This window comes from Choloepus didactylus (genome assembly GCF_015220235.1).
Source record: "Choloepus didactylus isolate mChoDid1 chromosome Y unlocalized genomic scaffold, mChoDid1.pri SUPER_Y_unloc2, whole genome shotgun sequence".
Taxonomy (NCBI): Eukaryota; Metazoa; Chordata; class Mammalia; order Pilosa; family Megalonychidae; genus Choloepus; species Choloepus didactylus.
In genome coordinates this window covers 43,080-61,566 of record NW_023637625.1, presented here as the reverse complement: position 1 = coordinate 61,566, position 18,487 = coordinate 43,080, and the positions used below count along the sequence as shown (strand labels likewise).

Below are 18,487 nucleotides of genomic sequence, written 5' to 3'. Positions count from 1 at the left end.
CTCCCCCTACCCCCACTCCCGCGCCAAGCCCTCTGCAAGCGCGTCCTCCTTTCTCTCGTGCCTTTCACTGCTTTCCTCTTAACCTTACCCCCACACCACAGAAACCGTATGACTGGTATCCCATTGACTCTAATACTATTAAGCAGCTTCGCAGGGCCGTCAAGGAGGACGGGTTGGGTAGCCCATACGCTTCCCAAATACTGCAGGATCTCGGCATGGACTTTTGCATCCCCCAAGACTGGGCCTCGCTTGCCCGTTCCATTCTTAACCCCGGCCAGTTTATTGATTGGCGTGCTCACTTCCAGGCAGAAGCAGCTAAGCAAAGTGAGCAAGACGCAGCCACTGGAGTCTATCATCCCCCCGAAGCCTATTTAGGCACGGGAGCATTTCTAAATGCGTCTGCTTATATTAATGTCCCTGCCACCTTCTGGACTATCCTCAGAGGCATCGCCTTACGTGCGTTTGCCAACTGCTCTGCCCGTCGACCTGACAGCTTTACCAAGCTCCTCCAGGAGCCAAACGAACCTTTCGCCACCTTCGTATCCAGAGTCGAAGAAACCTGCGCTAGAAAAGTTAGCAACCCCCAAGCCCAGCTAGCTCTCACCCGAGAACTCATTCTAGAAGGGGCTAACCCCCCCTGTAAGCAAGCCATTCTCCCCTTGAGGGAAAAAAGTCTAGATGACTGGGTTCTCGCCTGCAGCGCCTTTGACCCAGCTGCCGCGTCCCTAGCCCAGGCTGTCTCTGGCGCTGTCACTGCCGCCTTAGCCGCCACCACCGGTTGTTTTAAGTGCGGGCAGAGCGGTCATTTTGCACGGGAGTGCCCCAATGCAGAAATCAACCGCCTACCTTTCATGCAGCGTAATGGGCGCCCCCCTCCCACTCCTTGCCCACGCTGCCAGCGTGGCTATCACTGGGCGCGCGACTGCAAGAGCAGCCCCAGAGATCTTAGCAAGAATAGCTTAAAAAACCTCTGCTATCCCTGGTGCCCTGACGGCAGTCAGCGCCAGGGCACTGAGCAAGCTTTAAACTCCAAGCGGGGCAAGCCTCAGCCCCGCCCCTAAGAGGCAGCGTGCCGGCCGGTTCTAATAAAGCTAATCACTTCACCAGCAGTAAAACGCTTCTCTGGACAGTCCCTATCACCCCAGAAAAGCCTACTCGTAAGTTAAGAATAGAGGGGCAATGGTACACAGGCACGCTTGATTCAGGGGCAGAAGTCTCTTGCATGCCCGCTCAGTATGCCACCATGTGCATGGTTCTCGATGGTCCCTCGGTAGTGGGAGCCACCGGTACCTCTACTTCTCTTCAGGCCATGAGACCCATTAAGTGGGAGGATGAAGAGGGCCACTCAGGCACCTTCCGCCCTTTATTTCTACACACCATAGACCAAATTTTATGGGGCCGTGACATCCTCGCCGCCTCTGGGGCAGTGCTTACCACGCAGCCCCCCCCAATAATGTGCGCCACTGCTCGTTTAACACCTCCAGCGCCCGTTCCTCTGCAGTGGGATACTGAGGAACCTATATGGGTAGAGCAGTGGCCCCTTCCCACGCGCAAATTAGTTGCACTCCAAGCCCTTGTATACCTTACCTTAAAGTGGGCCCCTACAGGGTGCAAACTCCCTACAGTTAACTGGCTCGGCCAAGAAAGCGAGGGATCCTGCACACATCTTAATCTTACAGTGCAGCTCCCCACTGATCCCTCCTGGTTACTCAGTCAAACTTGGGGCTTCAGAATCTATGAGAAAGGAGCCGACCGAGGATCACTTATTCTCATAAAAAAGGAGGCTGTAAGCCAACCATGCCAAAATACTGCATTAAAAACACCCTCTGGCATAGGTCCCAAACAAGTCCTTAACCCCCTTTTTCCACAGCCTTCCAGCCGCACCTCAAGTACAAGCAGCGCATCCGGAAACCGCACCTCAGCTACAAACAGCGCATCGCCAACCCCACCACCCCAACCTTTTCTGCCCCCCTCTCATTACTCCTCTCCCCTCCTCGGCCTTATCCAAGCAGCCTTCACCTCAGTGAATTCCTCCAACCCCAATCTTACCTCCTCCTGTTGGCTTTGCCTCTCCACCTCTTCCTCCCTGTATAAGCCAGTTGCCTCCAACCTCTCCTTTTCAGAAAATACAGAGGACAGCCCCTCGAAATGCAAATGGAATACCTCTGCCGTCCCCCTAACCTTTCATTCAGTCTCCTTTACAGGAAAGTGCATCCGCCCTCGCTCAAGTAACTCTCCCAGCCTCACTGCCTGTGCCAGCTACTCATCTCCCAGCAGCTCTGCCAAATTTCTCATTCCTCATAACTCCTCCCAATGGCTCTGCTCCTCTACAGGACTTACCCCCTGCCTTAACGTGCAAACCCTCAATACAACTAATGAAACTTGCCTCCTAATTGTCCTTATCCCTAGGGTCCTATACCACAGCGAGGAAGACTTCTTCCTCCGCCTGGAAAGAACTGCAGCCCCTGCTCCACTGCAAAAGCGAGAGCCCATCACCGTCCTCACGATTGCCTCCCTCCTAGGTCTTGCAGGCGCTGGCACCGGAATCGCTGCATTAGCCAGTCAAGGCTCCGCCCTAACTCACCTCCGGACGGCTGTTGACGAGGACATTCGTCACCTACAAGACGCTATTTCTCATCTTAAAAATTCTGTCAATTCCCTCTCTGAGGTTGTACTCCAAAACCGCCGAGGCCTCGACCTTCTCCTCCTCAAAGAAGGAGGCCTCTGCGCCGCCCTAGGAGAAGAGTGCTGTGTATATGCCAATTCCACAGGTCTCGCCGAGGACAGCCTAAAAAAGGTCCGAGAGGGACTGGAACAACGCAAAAAAGACCGTGAAGCCACCAGCTATTGGTCCCACATCTTTATCCCCCTCCTCCCATACCTCCTCCCTCTCATCGGCCCCCTACTAATGATTATTCTAGCTCTCACCTTAGGACCCTACATTATCCGCAGAATTGTCCAGCTTGTAAGGAAACAAACGGATGCTATTTTTTCCTCGTTCGTGCAAGTCCAGTACCAGCGACTCGCCACCTCTGACGCTCCCTACTCCGAGATGACAACCAACCCTCCGCGACCTCACCGCCACCGGTCAACCCGCCGACCGCGAGGCCCTTCTCGATCGCCTGAACATCGCACCAACCTCGAGCTCCAGCCTCTCTAACTACCATCTACCCCTATCCCTTCCCCCACCTCCCCTTTCCCTCATCCCTTGGCGGATCTCTCCGGTAAGCTTCTTCCTCTAATTAGAAAAGAAGGGGGAAATGCGGGACACTGTTATCGAGTTCTGACTTGGCGGGCCTGGGCCAGGGGAACTGATCAGCCCCTAGGAAAGGTAGTGGGGCACGGGTGGTTGCGCCCTCCACGGCCCCCCGGGCCTGAGAAAGTGGAGCCGAATGCAGGCCCCATTTCCTCACCCCAAAGTAAAAACCATTGGGGAGGGCTTGCCGGAGAAAACCGCCCCCTTTACCTTGCCCACCCACTCCCCGTTACCGGAGCAACTCCCGCCCCTTTTCAATCAACCTCCGCGCCCTCTCAGAACCAATCCAAGCCTTTAACCCTTATAGCTACCCCGCCTTCTAAACCGCCCAATATAAGCTTGTACTCTCCCCCAATAAAGCTCTCTCTCTCTCTCTCTCTTGGTTTCATCACCCTAAGAGAAACGTGTCCCGCCTGTTCCTTTCTCGCCGCCCTCCATACTTGCACGCCTCCCGCCGGGGACCTGGCCAAGTCCCCCGCCTCGCCCTCGCCTCCGGGAAAGAGCCCCCGCCGCCGGTACCCTCGGAGCAATCCTGGGAGCCTAGGATTTAGCAACCGGCCGCCACCCTCCCCCAGACGAATCAACTGCGACCACAATGTTTCATATATTAGTTTTTTTCCTCTCTTTTTACCCTTATTGCTAATCTTCATTTCTGCACCTTTCTCCAGACCTCTCTCTCCTGTCTTTTACTATCTGTCCTAGTGCTCCCTTTAGAATTTCTTATAGAGCCAATCTCTTGTTCAAAAAATCTCTCAGTATCTGTTTTTTTGAAAATACTTTAAACTGTCCCTCATTTTTGATGGACAGTTTTGGTGGTTACAGAATTCTTGGTTGGCAATTTTTTTCTTTCAGTTTCTTAAATATGTCATACCACTGCCTTCTTGCTTCCATGGTTTCTGCTGAGAAATCCTCACATAGTCTTATTGAGCTTCCCTTTTATGTAATGGATTGCTTTTCTCTTGCTGCTTTTAGAATTCTCTCTTTGTCTTTGACATGTGACAATCTGATTAGTAAGTGTCTCAGCATAGGTCTATTCAGATCCATTCTATTTGGGGTACACTGTACTTCTTTGGTCTGTAATTTTATGTCTTTCATAAGAGTTGGGAAGTTTTCAGTGATTATTTTCTGCAGTATTCTTTCTGCCCCTTTCCCTTCTCTTCTTCTAGATCAACCATAACATATATGTTTGAGCACTTCATGTTGTTATTCAGTTCCCTGAGGCCCTCTTCATATTTTTCCATTCTTTTCTCTGTCTGTTCTTTTGAGTGTAGGATTTCAGATGTTGTATCCTGTAGTTCACTGTTCCTTTCTTCTGCCTCTTCAATTCTGCTGTTGTATGTCTCTGTTGTGTTTTTCATCTCTTCTATTGTGCTTTTCATTCCCATAAGTTCAGCCATTTGTTTTTTCAAGCTTTCAGGTTCTTCATATTGTCACTCAGTGTCTTCTTTATATCCTTCATCTCTTTTGCCACATTTTTGTTCTACTTGTTGATTTGATTTAGAACATTTGGAGTGTTAGTTTGTTCCTTGGACTGAGCCATATATTCATGCTTCCTGGTATGACATATGATTTTTTTCTGTTTTCTGGGCATTTGATTTCCTTGATTTGTTTATTCTGGAGGTCTTTTTTTTCTCTTTTACCTAGGATTTTCTTGTTTTATGTCTTTGTTCACTATGTGTTCTTTGACATTCAGTTCAACTAGTATAGGTTCTGTTCAACTGATCAGAATTTTTCAGCTCTTGTTCTTCTGTTTCTTGCTCTGCTTATATGGAAATTTTTTGAGGAGGGTCTTCTTTTATAGAATCAACCCCAGTCAGATTTTCCCAGGACTGAGGAATAGGGTGTAATCAGTGTCAAGTTTCCCTAGGAGAGAGATCCAACAGGGTTCCAGTCTTTCCTGTTAGGCCTTTTGATTCTGTGCTTTTTCTATCCTGCCCAGCAGGTGGTGCTTGTCAGCCTGCAGCTCCTCACTGGCATAAAGTTTTATGATGCCTTTAATTCTCAGCAGACCCTGTGCGTACCAGGGGCATAGTTGAGACAGTCTGAGGTAGAGTGTGGGCTTAAACAATTTCTGTTTTCCAGCCCCTGGGGTCTGAATTCTCTGAATGAGAGCCCCCACTTGTGTGGGCCCTGCCCTCCTTTCTTGGGGGAAGATATTCCCTTCAGAGAATTATCTCCTTCACCAGACTAATTTCTTTGTCTCAGATATTCCTTAACTCTGTCTGGCACTGTCTGTGGCTGTGCTGACAACTGAAAAGGCTGGCTGCTTTCCTTATATTAAAAATTAAAGAAAATAATCCTTTTCAGAACCAGTCTCCAGCCCCCTGGTTCTCCAATCAAGAACTGGAGTTGATATCTGGCTCTATGTGCCCCTTTTTGGGGGGCACAGCCTTTTTCTAGTATTCTGCACTCAGCCAATTCCAAACATCTCTTTTCCCTTCAGCCCCTCCTCCTCTCTACTGCTGAGAGACTGCTGGGTTCCTTTCATGCTTTCTCCATGTTTATCTGTTCTGGGAGCTTTTAATCAGCAGTCCAGATTTTTTAATTATAGCTGCAGTTGGGGCTTGGTTGAGCCAAACCTTCCATTGCTCCTAGTGGAGACTGCTTCTTTATCCCAGAGAAGGGACTCCAAACCAGCCTGCCATGCTAGTGGGAGATGGGTGCCATCCTCCACAGATTGGGAGACTACTTATAGTTCTGTGGTGTGACCTCAGCCCTTTCACCCTTTCCAGACTGTTGTACAATATGTGCCTGGTCACAGAAATCCCCCAAACAGTTGTTGCAGACAGTTCCTGGTTATTTACTAGCTGCCCTAATGGATGAACAAAATTCCACACCTACCTATGCCTCTATCTTGCCCCACCTCCCAGCTTACTTTAAAAATATAGCTTTATTGAGATATGATTCACATACCATATCTGTTCAACTGTTTAATTTTTACAATGAAATGTTTTTTTAATATATTCATAGAGTTGGGGAAACTTCACCATAATCAATTTTAAAATATCCCAATCACCCCCAAAAGAAACCCCCATATTCATTGGCACTCACTCTTCATCCCCTTACCCCAGCCTCCAGTCTATTTTCTGCCAGTATAGTTTTGCTTATTTTGGACATTTTATATAAATGGAATCATACAATATGTTGTCTTTTGTGACTGGCTTCTTTCACTTACCATATGTTTTCAAGATTCATCCATACTGTAGCATGAATCAGTAATACATTCCAAAAAATTTTATATATATATATATCATAAATTTTACCAGTGTAACCATTTTAAGTGTATAACACAGTGGCATTAAATACATTTACAATGTTGTGCTACATCACTCCCATCCATTACCAAAACTTTTTCATCACTCAGGATAGACACTCTGTACCCATTAAGCAGTAACTTTCCATTCTCCTTTCCATTCACCCCTGAGAACATCTAATCTGCTTTTTAACCTCTAGTCTATTTTTTGTCTCTAGGAGTTTGCTTATTCTAGATATTTTATGTAAGTGGATTCATATGATATTTGTCTTTTTTATCTGGCTTCTTTCACTTAGCATAATGTCTTCCAGGTTCACCTATGTTGTAGTAAGTCTCGGAACTTCATTCTTTTTTATGGACAAATAATATTCCATTGTTTATATACTACATTTTGTGTATTCATCAGCTGATGGAATTTAGGTTGTTTCCACTCTTTGGCTATTTGAATAATGCTGCTATGAACATTCATGTACAAGTTTTTGCATGGACATGTGTTTCATTTTCTTGGAAATGAAGGTGTGGAATTACTGAGTTATATAGAAACTGTATGTTTAACCTGAACTGTTAATGCTGAACTGTTTTCCACAGTGGTGCATCATTTTATATTCCCACCAGCAATGTATGAGGGTTCCAATTTCTTGACATTCTCACCAAAATTTATATTGTCTGTCTTTTTTATTGTGTCCATCCTAGTGGTTTTGATTTTTATTTCTCTAATAACTACTGAAGTTGAGCATCCTTTCATGTGCTTATTGGCCATTTGTACATCTTCTCTGGAGAAATGTCTATGCTGATCCTTTGCCCATTTTTTATTTGGGTTATTTGTCTTTTTTATTTTTGTAGTCATCTGTGTATATGTTTGATCTACTACTGCTAAATGGGAGATGAGATTTATGTCTCACTCACCTCTGCTTCCTTCCTGATCTCTGAATACATGCATATCTAATGAAAACATTTGGTGAGCAATAATGATCACATTATTATTAAGAAACCTGTGATCTCATTCTTCTTCCCTGTCCATGCTAACATCACCTATTATTTTGACTTCATTTTATTTATCTCAAAATGAAAGTGAAAAAAATTAAAAAGCCTTTTTTTTTCCCTTCAGGCATGTAGACACAAACAATATGAAAAAGAAGTTTGTCTACTGGAAGAATAGGTAGAAAGCTTATCAACCATTCATAAAACTTGCTACATCTCACTGTATCTGTTGGTTGGTCTAAAATTTCCAAGCACTGGAAACAATGTCAACCATCTCAAACCATACTACACCACTGACATCTTAGATGCAGTATAAATTTTCATGTTGCTAACCTTGAAGACATCTCAGAAAACTGATAGGAAACAGGCACACCATGGCTGAATGTTCAGAGATGTGTCCTTTATTGATAGGAATAAAGTTAAATAGTTAATAATATTTGTTAGCATTGACAGAAAGAGATCACAGGTCATGCTTTAGATTTTGATGTACTCCTCAATTTTTCAATAATTTAAATGATTTTCTGACCACCCAAGATGTATTATCAAACAAGAAATATACTTCATTACTATTACTTTCTATTTTAAATGCCACTTGATTATGGTCCTGTCTTGGTGGATTGAGCATAGCTCTGCTTTAATTTGAAGTGTAGTGATCAAGAGAAATGTGCTTGCTGATTTTGTTTTTTAAACTTCAGACTGAACTTATTTCTATCCAGATGTTGTTATTAAACTTAATATTATACTAATTTATTGTAGATTATGCAAAATATTGCTGTGATTTTTAGATACTATGTACAGTATACACTCAGTTACAGCCAAGGTAAAAAATATGTTCCAATATCTTTACTAAAGTTTGTCTCACAAATCCAAGACATATTGTTTTGATGAGTTATGGGTATTTCTTTCTAATTATAATTATCTTCTTAGTTTCCATTCTATTCAATTGGTTTTCTAGTAACTATTAAGATAAAAGCTTGTACTCCTTTTGCTATGAGATTGTCTATCATGCTTTCTTTCGACCTCTACATTTTAGATCTTGATTGCAGTTGCTATGGACTATTGACAGTAGATTTCAAATGAGAAGTCAGTTAAACATAGGGACAAATGAGTAAAATTTCTTTCCTTATATGCCAAAAATCATTACAAATGTTGTCATGTTTGTTTTTGCCAGATCTAGTGTTACAGCTAATTATCACCCCCTTTCCATGGCTGTAACTGTGAAAGCTGTGTGAGCCATTAGCAAGATTATTTTTTAATCCTCTAATATGATTCTAAATGGTATCTTGATGAAGGACAATTTGCAAAGTAAGGCATGGACAATCTAGGAGATAGTCGTCCTCTATTATTCGGATTGCCCTAGTAAATGGCCCCAAATTTTAGTGCTCACAGCAAAGGAGACCCTTTAGATATTTATGTTGAAGTGGCAAAGGGACATCTGGTTAAAAATGCAAGCCACCAAAAGAGTGATATGCAGTGATATCAGTTTCATTTACTGGTCATTCTGATGTCCTGAAATTGTTCCAAACATGACCAGCTGTCCTTCTATGCTGGCTGAGGGTTCCCCAGCCATAGTCCATGGTGTGTGTGTGATACAGGATTAAGCTTGAAGTGATGAGGCAGGTATGTGCTTGACTGGGCTAGGCTGGTTATCTCAATCCTAGATTTCTGAAATAGCTTCCAGTCTTCCTCCTCAGTCAATCTACACTACTACTATTCTTACTATGTTCCCAGATTCTAAATCATAGCTTTAGTTTTCATCCCCCGCTTTCCTTCTTGAAAACTTCACAGACTCGCCACAGCCTAAAGTTTAATCCATAGTCAATATGATATATAAGGTCTTTAATTACCTTGCCTAACCAACCATTTCACTCACTGTTCTTGAGTCTCAACCACTGGGCCAGGATAGCTAAGTCAGAACATTACTGGGACCAGTATCAGAGTTTTAAGTGGAAAGAGCTAAAATCATAACCTGGGATTCAGCTAGCTGTATCCAGTCCTGGGACATAATGTGGATAAAGACTATTTGAAGTCTGTGTATGGAAGACTTGAGAAAGAATGGAGTGGAAAGTGTATGTCAGGGTAAGCCAGGACTTAGTATTTGAACTAAGAGTATGCTAGGAGTTATTGGCTATGCATTTTATGTGGTACCTAGTGTCAGTTGGTTGAAACAGGTATAGTTTGTTAAAGGAGTCACACTGGGCAGGACAAAATTTCTTCTCATCTTCATCTCCATCCCCCACTGCACGTCCCCCTGTGCCTTGTGCTAGGTAGGACCATAGCCCTACTCAAGCCCAGATACTTTGATTGACCTCAGTGGTTCCATGAGGAATCTATGTTTTTTTGTATGAACAATTCTGGTTTCCAGTTCCCAAATCTTCTCCTGTGGAGGAGGATAAAGCATAGCCAAAATGGAAGGGGTCAGGAACAAATAGGGGTATGGCAAGTTGGAGAGACCTGGGCAAGCATCCAGAACCCTATATGACACAGAGTAGGTGCTAATTATTAATTGTTGAATAAAAAGTCAAATATAATGGGGAGAATGAATATTATCTGCAGCTAGGTTTTATGGACAAGATTGGGCTGGAATCTAAAGTGGTTGAGATGATAATGAATTCAGTTTTTAATATGTTGAGTTTGAGATGCCTGTTGGAAATGCCCAGTAAGCCCCTTGATATACATCTTTGAAGATGAGTGCTGAGAGAGAGATCTGGCTGGAGAGATAAGTAAACTTGAAGTTATCAGCACATATTGGTATTTGAAATCTAGGGAACAGTTGATATCTTCCAGGAAGAGTGTATGGGGTGAGAGAAGGGGTCTGAGGAAAGAACTCTGGAGAACACCAACACAAGGACTGGATTGAGTCTGAGTGAAGGAAAAGAGACAAGCAAAAGAATTAGGAGAAGCAGCAAATAATGGTTTCATGGAAGTTGAATTGAGAAAGAGTTTCAGTAAGGATGGAGAGATCAATGGGAAGATGAAATGCTGCAGAATAACTGTTTTAGTTCCCTGGGCTGCTCAAACAAATTCTATTAAATGAGTCTGGTTAAATAATGGAAATTTATAAGCTTACACTTTTGAGGTAAAATAAAGTCAAAATCAAGGAATCATTAGGGAGATGCTTTATTTCTGAAGACTGGCATTCTGGGGCTGGCTGCTGACAATCCTTGGTCCTTGGTTCCTCTGTCACATGACAATTCACATAGCAGTGTCTCCTGGCCTCTCCCTTCTCTTCCTGGTTCTGTTGATGCTCAGCTTCTGGATGCTCCCTCTGGCTTTCTCTCTCTGCCTGAATTTCATTCCACTAATAGAGGACTCCAGTAATAGGATTAAAACCCATCCTGATTGAGGCGGGCCACACCTTAACTGAAGTAACGTCATCAAAAGGTCTTACAATGAATTCACACCGCAGGAATGGATTTGATTTAAGAAAATGTTTTTTTTGAGGTACATGCAGCTTCAGACCACCACGGAAACCAAGAAAGTATGAACAGAAATGTGTCTATTGGATATGGCCATATCGAGGTCATTGGTGGCTTCAGCAATGGTTGTTTCAGTAGAGTGAGGAAATATGTTCATTTTGTTCTGAGATGAGCAAGTAGATATAGCAATGTGGATTACTCTTTTAAATATATTTTGTTGAGAAAGAAAGAGAGAGAAAAGGAAGTAGCTAGAAGCATGTTCAAAGTAAAGAGAGAATATTTTAAAGGAGGGAAAGACATGAGTAGATACATAGGTAGAAGGGAAGGGATCAGTAAAGCAGGAGAATTTGAAATTAAAAGGCCTTGAAGGAGTAAGGGAAGGATTGAAATGAGAGCATTGGTGGGGCAGGGTTGAGGGTGTAGCCCTGAACAAGGGGAGGGATATCTCTTCTTCTGACCAGAAGAAAAAATAGATGGGTACGTTATAGGAATGTTTGCAGAGTGAAAGGAAGTCAAGTGGGTTGTGGTAGATTGAATACCCCAACAAAGACATGTTCTCAATCTTAATGAGTATTCCTATGGGCATGAAATCATTTGTAAATAGGACATTTTGAAGATAAATTATCAGTTAAGGTGTGTACTCATTTGTGAATAGGATCTTCTAAGATCCTCTTTAGGTGTAGCCTAACTGGACTGGAGTCCTTATTAAGGGAAGAAATTCAGATGCAGCCAAAGGAGCCAGAAGCCGAGGTCAGCAGAAACTGAAAGAGTAGACACAAACAAGGAGAAAAATCTCTTCGTGTGACAGAAAGTAGAAATACAAGCCAAAGGATATCAAGGACCCCAAGGATTATGGCAAGTCAGCACTAGAATGCTGCTAATTTGGAGGAGCAAGCAAAACCTTGCCAACTCCTTGATTTTGGACTTCTAGTCTCCAAAGCTGTGAGCCAATAAGTTCTTGTTGTTAAGCCAACTCATTGTGTGGTATTTGTCATAGCAGCTTGGCAAACCAAGATAGAGGTTCATGTTTTGTATCAGCTACCTCTTACCTTGTGACCTTATTGTTTCAGGGTCATTTGGTTATTAATTCAGTCCCAGCCCCTGCTCTGAGTGGGCTCTGACCAACATCAGCTGGTGCAACCTGTCAATTTCTCCCCTCATGCCCATGGTGCCTACCACCCTGGCATTTTCCTGTCAAAGTTGAAGCTTGAGACATGGTGGCACTGACTGGGGTGCTCATGTATGTGTAGCTGGAAATGTGGGGGAGTTAATGCCCAGTGGTGCAAACTTTTGGACTGATGAAAGACAGGAGCTGGCCAATAACAACTTCTCTTTCCACCTGCCTTGCAGAATGATCTGAGATGCAAGTCATGTTTATACTATCTCTCTGAAAATGATCCTGCCAGGTGAGCTTGATACCAATGCACCTTCATACTGGCTTTCATTCCTTTCCTCTCCTTTTCACTCCCTTCTGCTTCTCTGGGATTATACTCTGTAATAACTGTTTTAGAGAGAAACTTGGTTTCTGTAGGTCAAAATGGTTGAACTTTAGCAATTTCATATGGTTCAGCAAATTAGTAGCACATAAACCTTTGCTTTGCTTTCTGGGAAACCCAGGTTAAGTCACACCTTAGGAAAGTCTTAGGAAAGTAGGGCGTATGGTCACCAGCTAAACATGAACTCTTACTAACAGCTACCTTTTATGGAGTACTTGCTGTGTGTCAGACACTGTGCTAATTGTTTTACAAACATAATCTTCTCTAAGATAAGATAAGCAGGTATTATTAATCCTGTTTTACTGATGAGGAAACTGAGGTGAAAAGAGGTTAAATAACTTGCTCAAGACCATACAGATAGTGAATGGTAGAAGCAGATTTCAAACCCAAGTCTATCTCATTTCCAAACCTGTGCTTTTTTTTTTACAGTATTATTTTATCTTGACATAGATAAATGTGATAGGGAGCTAAGCAAAGACCATTAAAAAGTCTAGTTTATTTGACCAGAGGTAGTGAGAACCTAGCTAAGGTTTAAAGTCATGAGTATATAGTGACTCCAGTTCATTCAGTGGTAAAGTTTTCTTCAGCTGTGTTCAGCTTTTTGGCCATAGGATTAGAGAAGCCTGGCCATTGAATTGATTCAGATTCAAGAGTGGGGTATGATTTTTATAGTCAAGGAGAGAAAGTGGAAAGAAAAGGGAGCAAGAGGGTTGAGGATGCTGGCAAGAGAATATAGTAATTGACCATGTGTCCAGACTGTGTAGGGAAAAAGTGAGACCAGGTGGGGGGCTACGAACTAGGAGAGGATGGAGGGGTTTTGAAATCAAAGAGCAGATTTATTGGGGAGTAAAGTGTTGGAAAGCCTGTAGGATAGGAGTTGTATTCAGAATAGGAACCTGGCTTGAAGATTTCAAAGGTGGAGTATTTCCCAAAGGAGTGGGTTGCTGACATACAGTGAAGGTGAAAGTTATTGGAATTGAGGACATTGTGACCCTGTGAGGTCCTGATGGTATATTGATCAGCCTTGTGGATTTGGAAATCATCTAGGATGATGGTGGGACTAGAGGTGGATTGTGAACCAGACGCCAGAATTCTCAACAGACAGGTCCAGGAACAAGGGTAAAGTTAGTGTGATTTTCAAAGAAGATTAATAGTTTAGAGCAGAGGTCACCGAACTACCCACAGGACAAATCTGGTCTTATTGCCTGTTTTTTTTCGTGAACAGTTTTGTTGGAACCCAGTCATGCCCATTTGCTTACATATTGTCTATGGCTGCTTTCGTGCTATTAGAGTGGCATCAAGTAGTTTTGAAAAAGACAGTATGGTCCACAAAGCTTAAGACATTAACTATGTGGTTCTTTAAAGAAAAACTTTGCCAACCCCAGGTTTAGAAAATGCAGCAGGGGGTAAGGAGAATGGTGACACAGCCTTCTATAACTGTCATCCCAGCCCAGTAAAGTGGAAGAAAAAACAGGCTTGAGATGGCTATAAAGGATGTGGTGTCGTAGAGAAGAGCAAGCTTTCAATTAGCAACAGGAGGTAGAGTGAGCATTCATGGAAGAAGTGGCAGACTTAGGAGGGGACTTTGTTTTATTATGAAATAAGAGTTCCAGACAGTGTAGTGGCCGTGTTGGGAGAGGGGGGAGGAACAAGAAATTGGATAGAGAAAGGGAAATAGGAGTGGGGTTGAAAAAATTGTTGGACTGGTGATATCCAGCCAGAGTTTGCAATTTTGGTGGTGCCTAAGGATTAGAGGCATTAAAAGGCAAGGAGGAATTTGCCTGAGGTTCTCATTTGGGTTAGGCAGAGCTACTTTCAGATTGCCTCTAGTTTTGCAAGGAATTCCAAATTCAAAAAGCAATTTTGGCGGGGTGGTTTCCAAAGCAGACCTAGGCCTCTCTAATTTTCTTTTGGCAGTGTGAGAAAAATATCAGCCAGTACTTTTTGATTAGGGAGTACGATCCTATTTACCCCCATTGGAATATTCATGCATTTTACTTTCTGTCAGTGGAGTTACAAAGATTGTAAATTCCCTTTTTCATATCCTAGCTAAAGGATGTTCATGACGGTAACTCTAGTTTGAAGAGAGTGCACTTAAAAATATATCTAGGAGGCATCCCTAGATCAGAATCATCTTCTTTCTTATCTATTTTGAATGTTCAGATCTATAAGTTTTATGAAGACAGGGACCATATTTGGCTTCTTCATTATTGTGTTTCCAGGGCCTAGGAGTAGTGAGACTCGACATTTTTGTTGGATGAATGAATGAGAAACTGTTTTACCCTTAATGGGATATGACTTCAGTATCAGTGTTGAAAGTACTGGAAAGTGCCACTTAAGATTTTCCATGAAAACTAGTGCTTGCTCAAACTGGAAGCAAAACAAAACAAAACAAAACTGTAGACTACTGAATTTTAAAAAAATACACAGGAGATCAACTATTTTAAGAAAGTCTTAGGCAAAATTCTGATCTGAGTCATATTAACATTGGTGGATTGTTAAGGAATGTGTCATTTTCAGCATGATTTTAAAAGAATGATGCTTGAGTGGCTGAGATAGGGTGTGGGTAGAAGGGGCAGAAGGCAAAAGGTAAATGGTGAAGGACACAAGAACTAGATTTTCAACTACAGGATTTTATACTCAAAATCACGAAGACAGTCATTGCCAGAGTAGGGAAAGGACTTGAGAGTTAATTCAAAGTGTTGTACATCTGTGATTGTCATGATAAGAATAGAAATAGAACCAGGGGTCTTGTCTTGCCTTTGGTTATTGTGAGAAATGATGTTGACAAGACCATGGCCTCAAGTTGTTTACTTTGAGAGAAACCATATCAAGTTTGAACTATAGAGAGACAGTACAGCATGGTGGTTAAGAGCCTGGGCTATTTAGCTTCAAGTCCTAGCTCTTCTACTTATCTGCATAGCCTTGAGAAAAGTATTTAACTTCTCTATGCCTCAGTTTCTTCATCAGTAAAATGGAGTTAATAATAGTACCTACCTTATATATACTATTTTGGGAGTATTAAGTTATTACTTAATCATTATTTTGTATCTCTATCTATCCCTATCTTTCTATATCATGAGTTATGTCTCTATCTATATCTCTATAGTACATAGTGTGTTTTATATAGTGCTTGTTACATAGTAAGTACTCAATGGTCATTAGCTATTTTTATTATATTTGGTATAAAGTAGAAAAAGCTCCAGTTGTTGTTTTACTGGATTAGGTATAGCTTCTCAGGTACTGAGTTCAATAATCAAATGAAAGCTTTTGCTTAAACTTAACTCAGCTTTGGCCATTTTGGCATTTTGTGCATATTATGGAAGAGGATTTTACAGTTTGCTGAAGAATGTGATCTTGTGGTCTGCACATTTTTATCTTCTTTGCTCTATGAGTATCTAGAAGGACAATTCTAAAAATCTTGTGGATGGAGAGAGATAGATATAGATATAGATATAGAGATAGAGATAGATAGATGGATAGATAGAACAGAAAATAACATCCAGAGATTGCCATTAGTGATATTTTCTGTGGTGTACTTCAAAATATTACCATAGGGTGCAGCTCTCCCCATACTCTGGAATCACAAGCAAAGTTCAGTTTTTAAAGGCTTGGGCAGATGGAGAGAGAGTGATGAAAGCAACTTAAAATTTATATCTTATTAAACTGAAAATAGTCCTTTTTTTAAAAAAATAAAGTTGTGATATGTTTCAGCTTTGACTGTCATAATAGACAAATGCTTCTAGAAAAATCATAACATCTATTTGAAGATTTTAGATTCACATCAGAAAATGAGAAACTCTTTTAAAAACGTGATCTAAAATGAATCTGGTAAGAAACCATATTAGATACTAATATATATGTGCATCTATATGTCAGTCTCCAAAAGACTGCTGTGAAGGACGTCAAATTGATGACTAAATGTTCTTGCTCTAGAGGTAGGGTTGGGGAGGTACAGGTCAAATGTCCAGAGTCATTTGCTTATGTACCCCTGATATCTATACTAGGTGTCTAACACAGTTGTAGGCTTTAAATACCGATGGAGTTGATGGATCCACCTGTGTATCTTGTGGATAGTACACAATGAGAGAGAAAATTTCAATTTCTCTTGCCCTGTTTATGACCAAAGTTTTGGTTCCTCTAATTCTGTGCCTACTGAACTAAATCCCTTTGCAGGAGGTATCAGAGGCTGGTGCAACTTGGATGAGTGGGGTTTTTCAGAGTTTGAACAGGAAATTCGTAGCTGAGGCAGAAGAGAGCATCCTCTGGGCGATGCGGTCATGGATAAGTCTTTTCTTCTTTATAGCATTCTCTATTGGCTGATTAAATTTTTTTGCAGTAAGTAGGTAGTACTTTTTTTAAAAAAAAGAAATTTGTTTATTGAGGGCAAGAGGATGCAAACAATATAAAAATTAATAGCTTATCTGGAATTTAATTGACTTTTCTTCCACTACTTGTCAAACGGGAGTTGGATTTTATTTGTACATTTTCTAAGGACCCGGATCTGTTATAAAATTCTTATGCAGACGGAAGCTGTAGGGTAGATTACTTAAGCGACTCGAGATAATTCTTACGAGGGCGGAAGGGAATTAATTCCTCAATTCTGCCTACTTCTTTCCCTTCTGTTTCGTGTGTACTACAAAATAGTCACTACATGCGGTGCTGAGCCCAACAATTAGCGACAAGAAGCCCTGGTAGCCCACTTTGCCATCTCAACACTAGTCCAGATCCTTCATTATTTTGTCCGCAGCCAGAGGGTCTTTTTGATTTTCCCAAAATCCGGGGAACTCCCTTTCCATGAATACTCTCAGGTCCTCCTTTGTTAAGTAGCCTTTGTCCCTGGCAAATCTGTGAAACGTAAACATCATAGTTTCCAGGGTGTGTCCCATTTGACATGGCATTTTGGTGAGGTCTGTTGAAACCTTGGCTGGGAGGCTCAGGGCGGGCGCTCGGCGAGCTGGGACACGGAGCCACTGAGCACTGCGCGGCGGGCTCAGCGCCTTAGTATGTGGAGGCGGGTGGGGAGAGGGAGGAGACGCAGGACTTGCGCGGGCAGCAGTGTAGTACTTTTGTAATCAAAATAAAACAACCCTATTTCAATTTTGAAAGAGCAAACAAAGAAAATAAGGCAAGTTCAAAACTAGATGAAATACAAACCTCCGGAGGTCTTGGAAGTGAGCCCAAATGGTCTACAGAATTGAAGGGGGCTAAATGTTGGTATCGACATTGGGGTATGGAGCCAAAAGTTCAGGTTCTGGGTGATAAAAACAAGCATAGATGAAATTCCTGACAAGTTTTGTGTATGCTTGAGGTGGGAGTCAAGCTCCCTTGACTCGCTTCTGGTCCATAGCCCATGAATTGTGGGTAGGAGGTCCATACTCAGGTTCCTGCTCTGGGATTATTGGGATGGCTAACGGTTGTGGAGTGGCGGGTAGGGTGTTAATGGGCCAGATGCAGGCGCCTCTCCATTCCTGGAATCCTGGGTCATTTCCAACAAACGACACTGTATTCTCCATATCTTGGTACACAGGAATGTTATACCCATGATGTAGAACAGCCAGGAATCCTGCATGGTACTCCAGAGGGGTTGGTGGAGGAGAATCAACTTAAACAAGGTGGACCTGAGCATATTCAGCTGCCTAGTTCCCCTCCCTACTCCTCCAGGCCAGTTGAGATTCCTGGTGGCTGTGAACAGCTATGGTTGTAGGAGAAAACCTGGAAGTTTGCTAGAGTCAGCTTCATTTTTTTCAGAGGGGGAGGTTGGTGTGTGTGTGTGTTGGGGCAAGAAGCAGGAGAAAATGGGCACACTCACAGTAGCACTAGCTACTTTGCCTTGGCTTTAGTCAATTATGCCTTGAATAAAGTTATTCAGTCATGTCATGGCATTAGTCCTCAAAGTGTTCTAGTCCCAGTAATCAGAGAAATTGGGCCTCTTCCATATTCCCGAGATTCCTGATGGAAAGCCACAGGAAACTGAGTTCCCCCTTCCTTTGTGTGTATATGTGTGTGTGCACACATGTGAGAGAGAAAGAGAGCAAGAGAGCACAAAAGGAAAGTCAAAGGAGCCAGCAGAACTGATATC

General features: G+C 42.5%; 1 pseudogene; it reads right to left on the bottom strand.

Moving 5' to 3' along the window:
• Window positions 1-17,012: 17,012 nt before the first annotated feature.
• Window positions 17,013-17,306, bottom strand: LOC119525939 (annotated as a pseudogene).
• Between the last annotated feature and the right edge of the window lie 1,181 nt (window positions 17,307-18,487).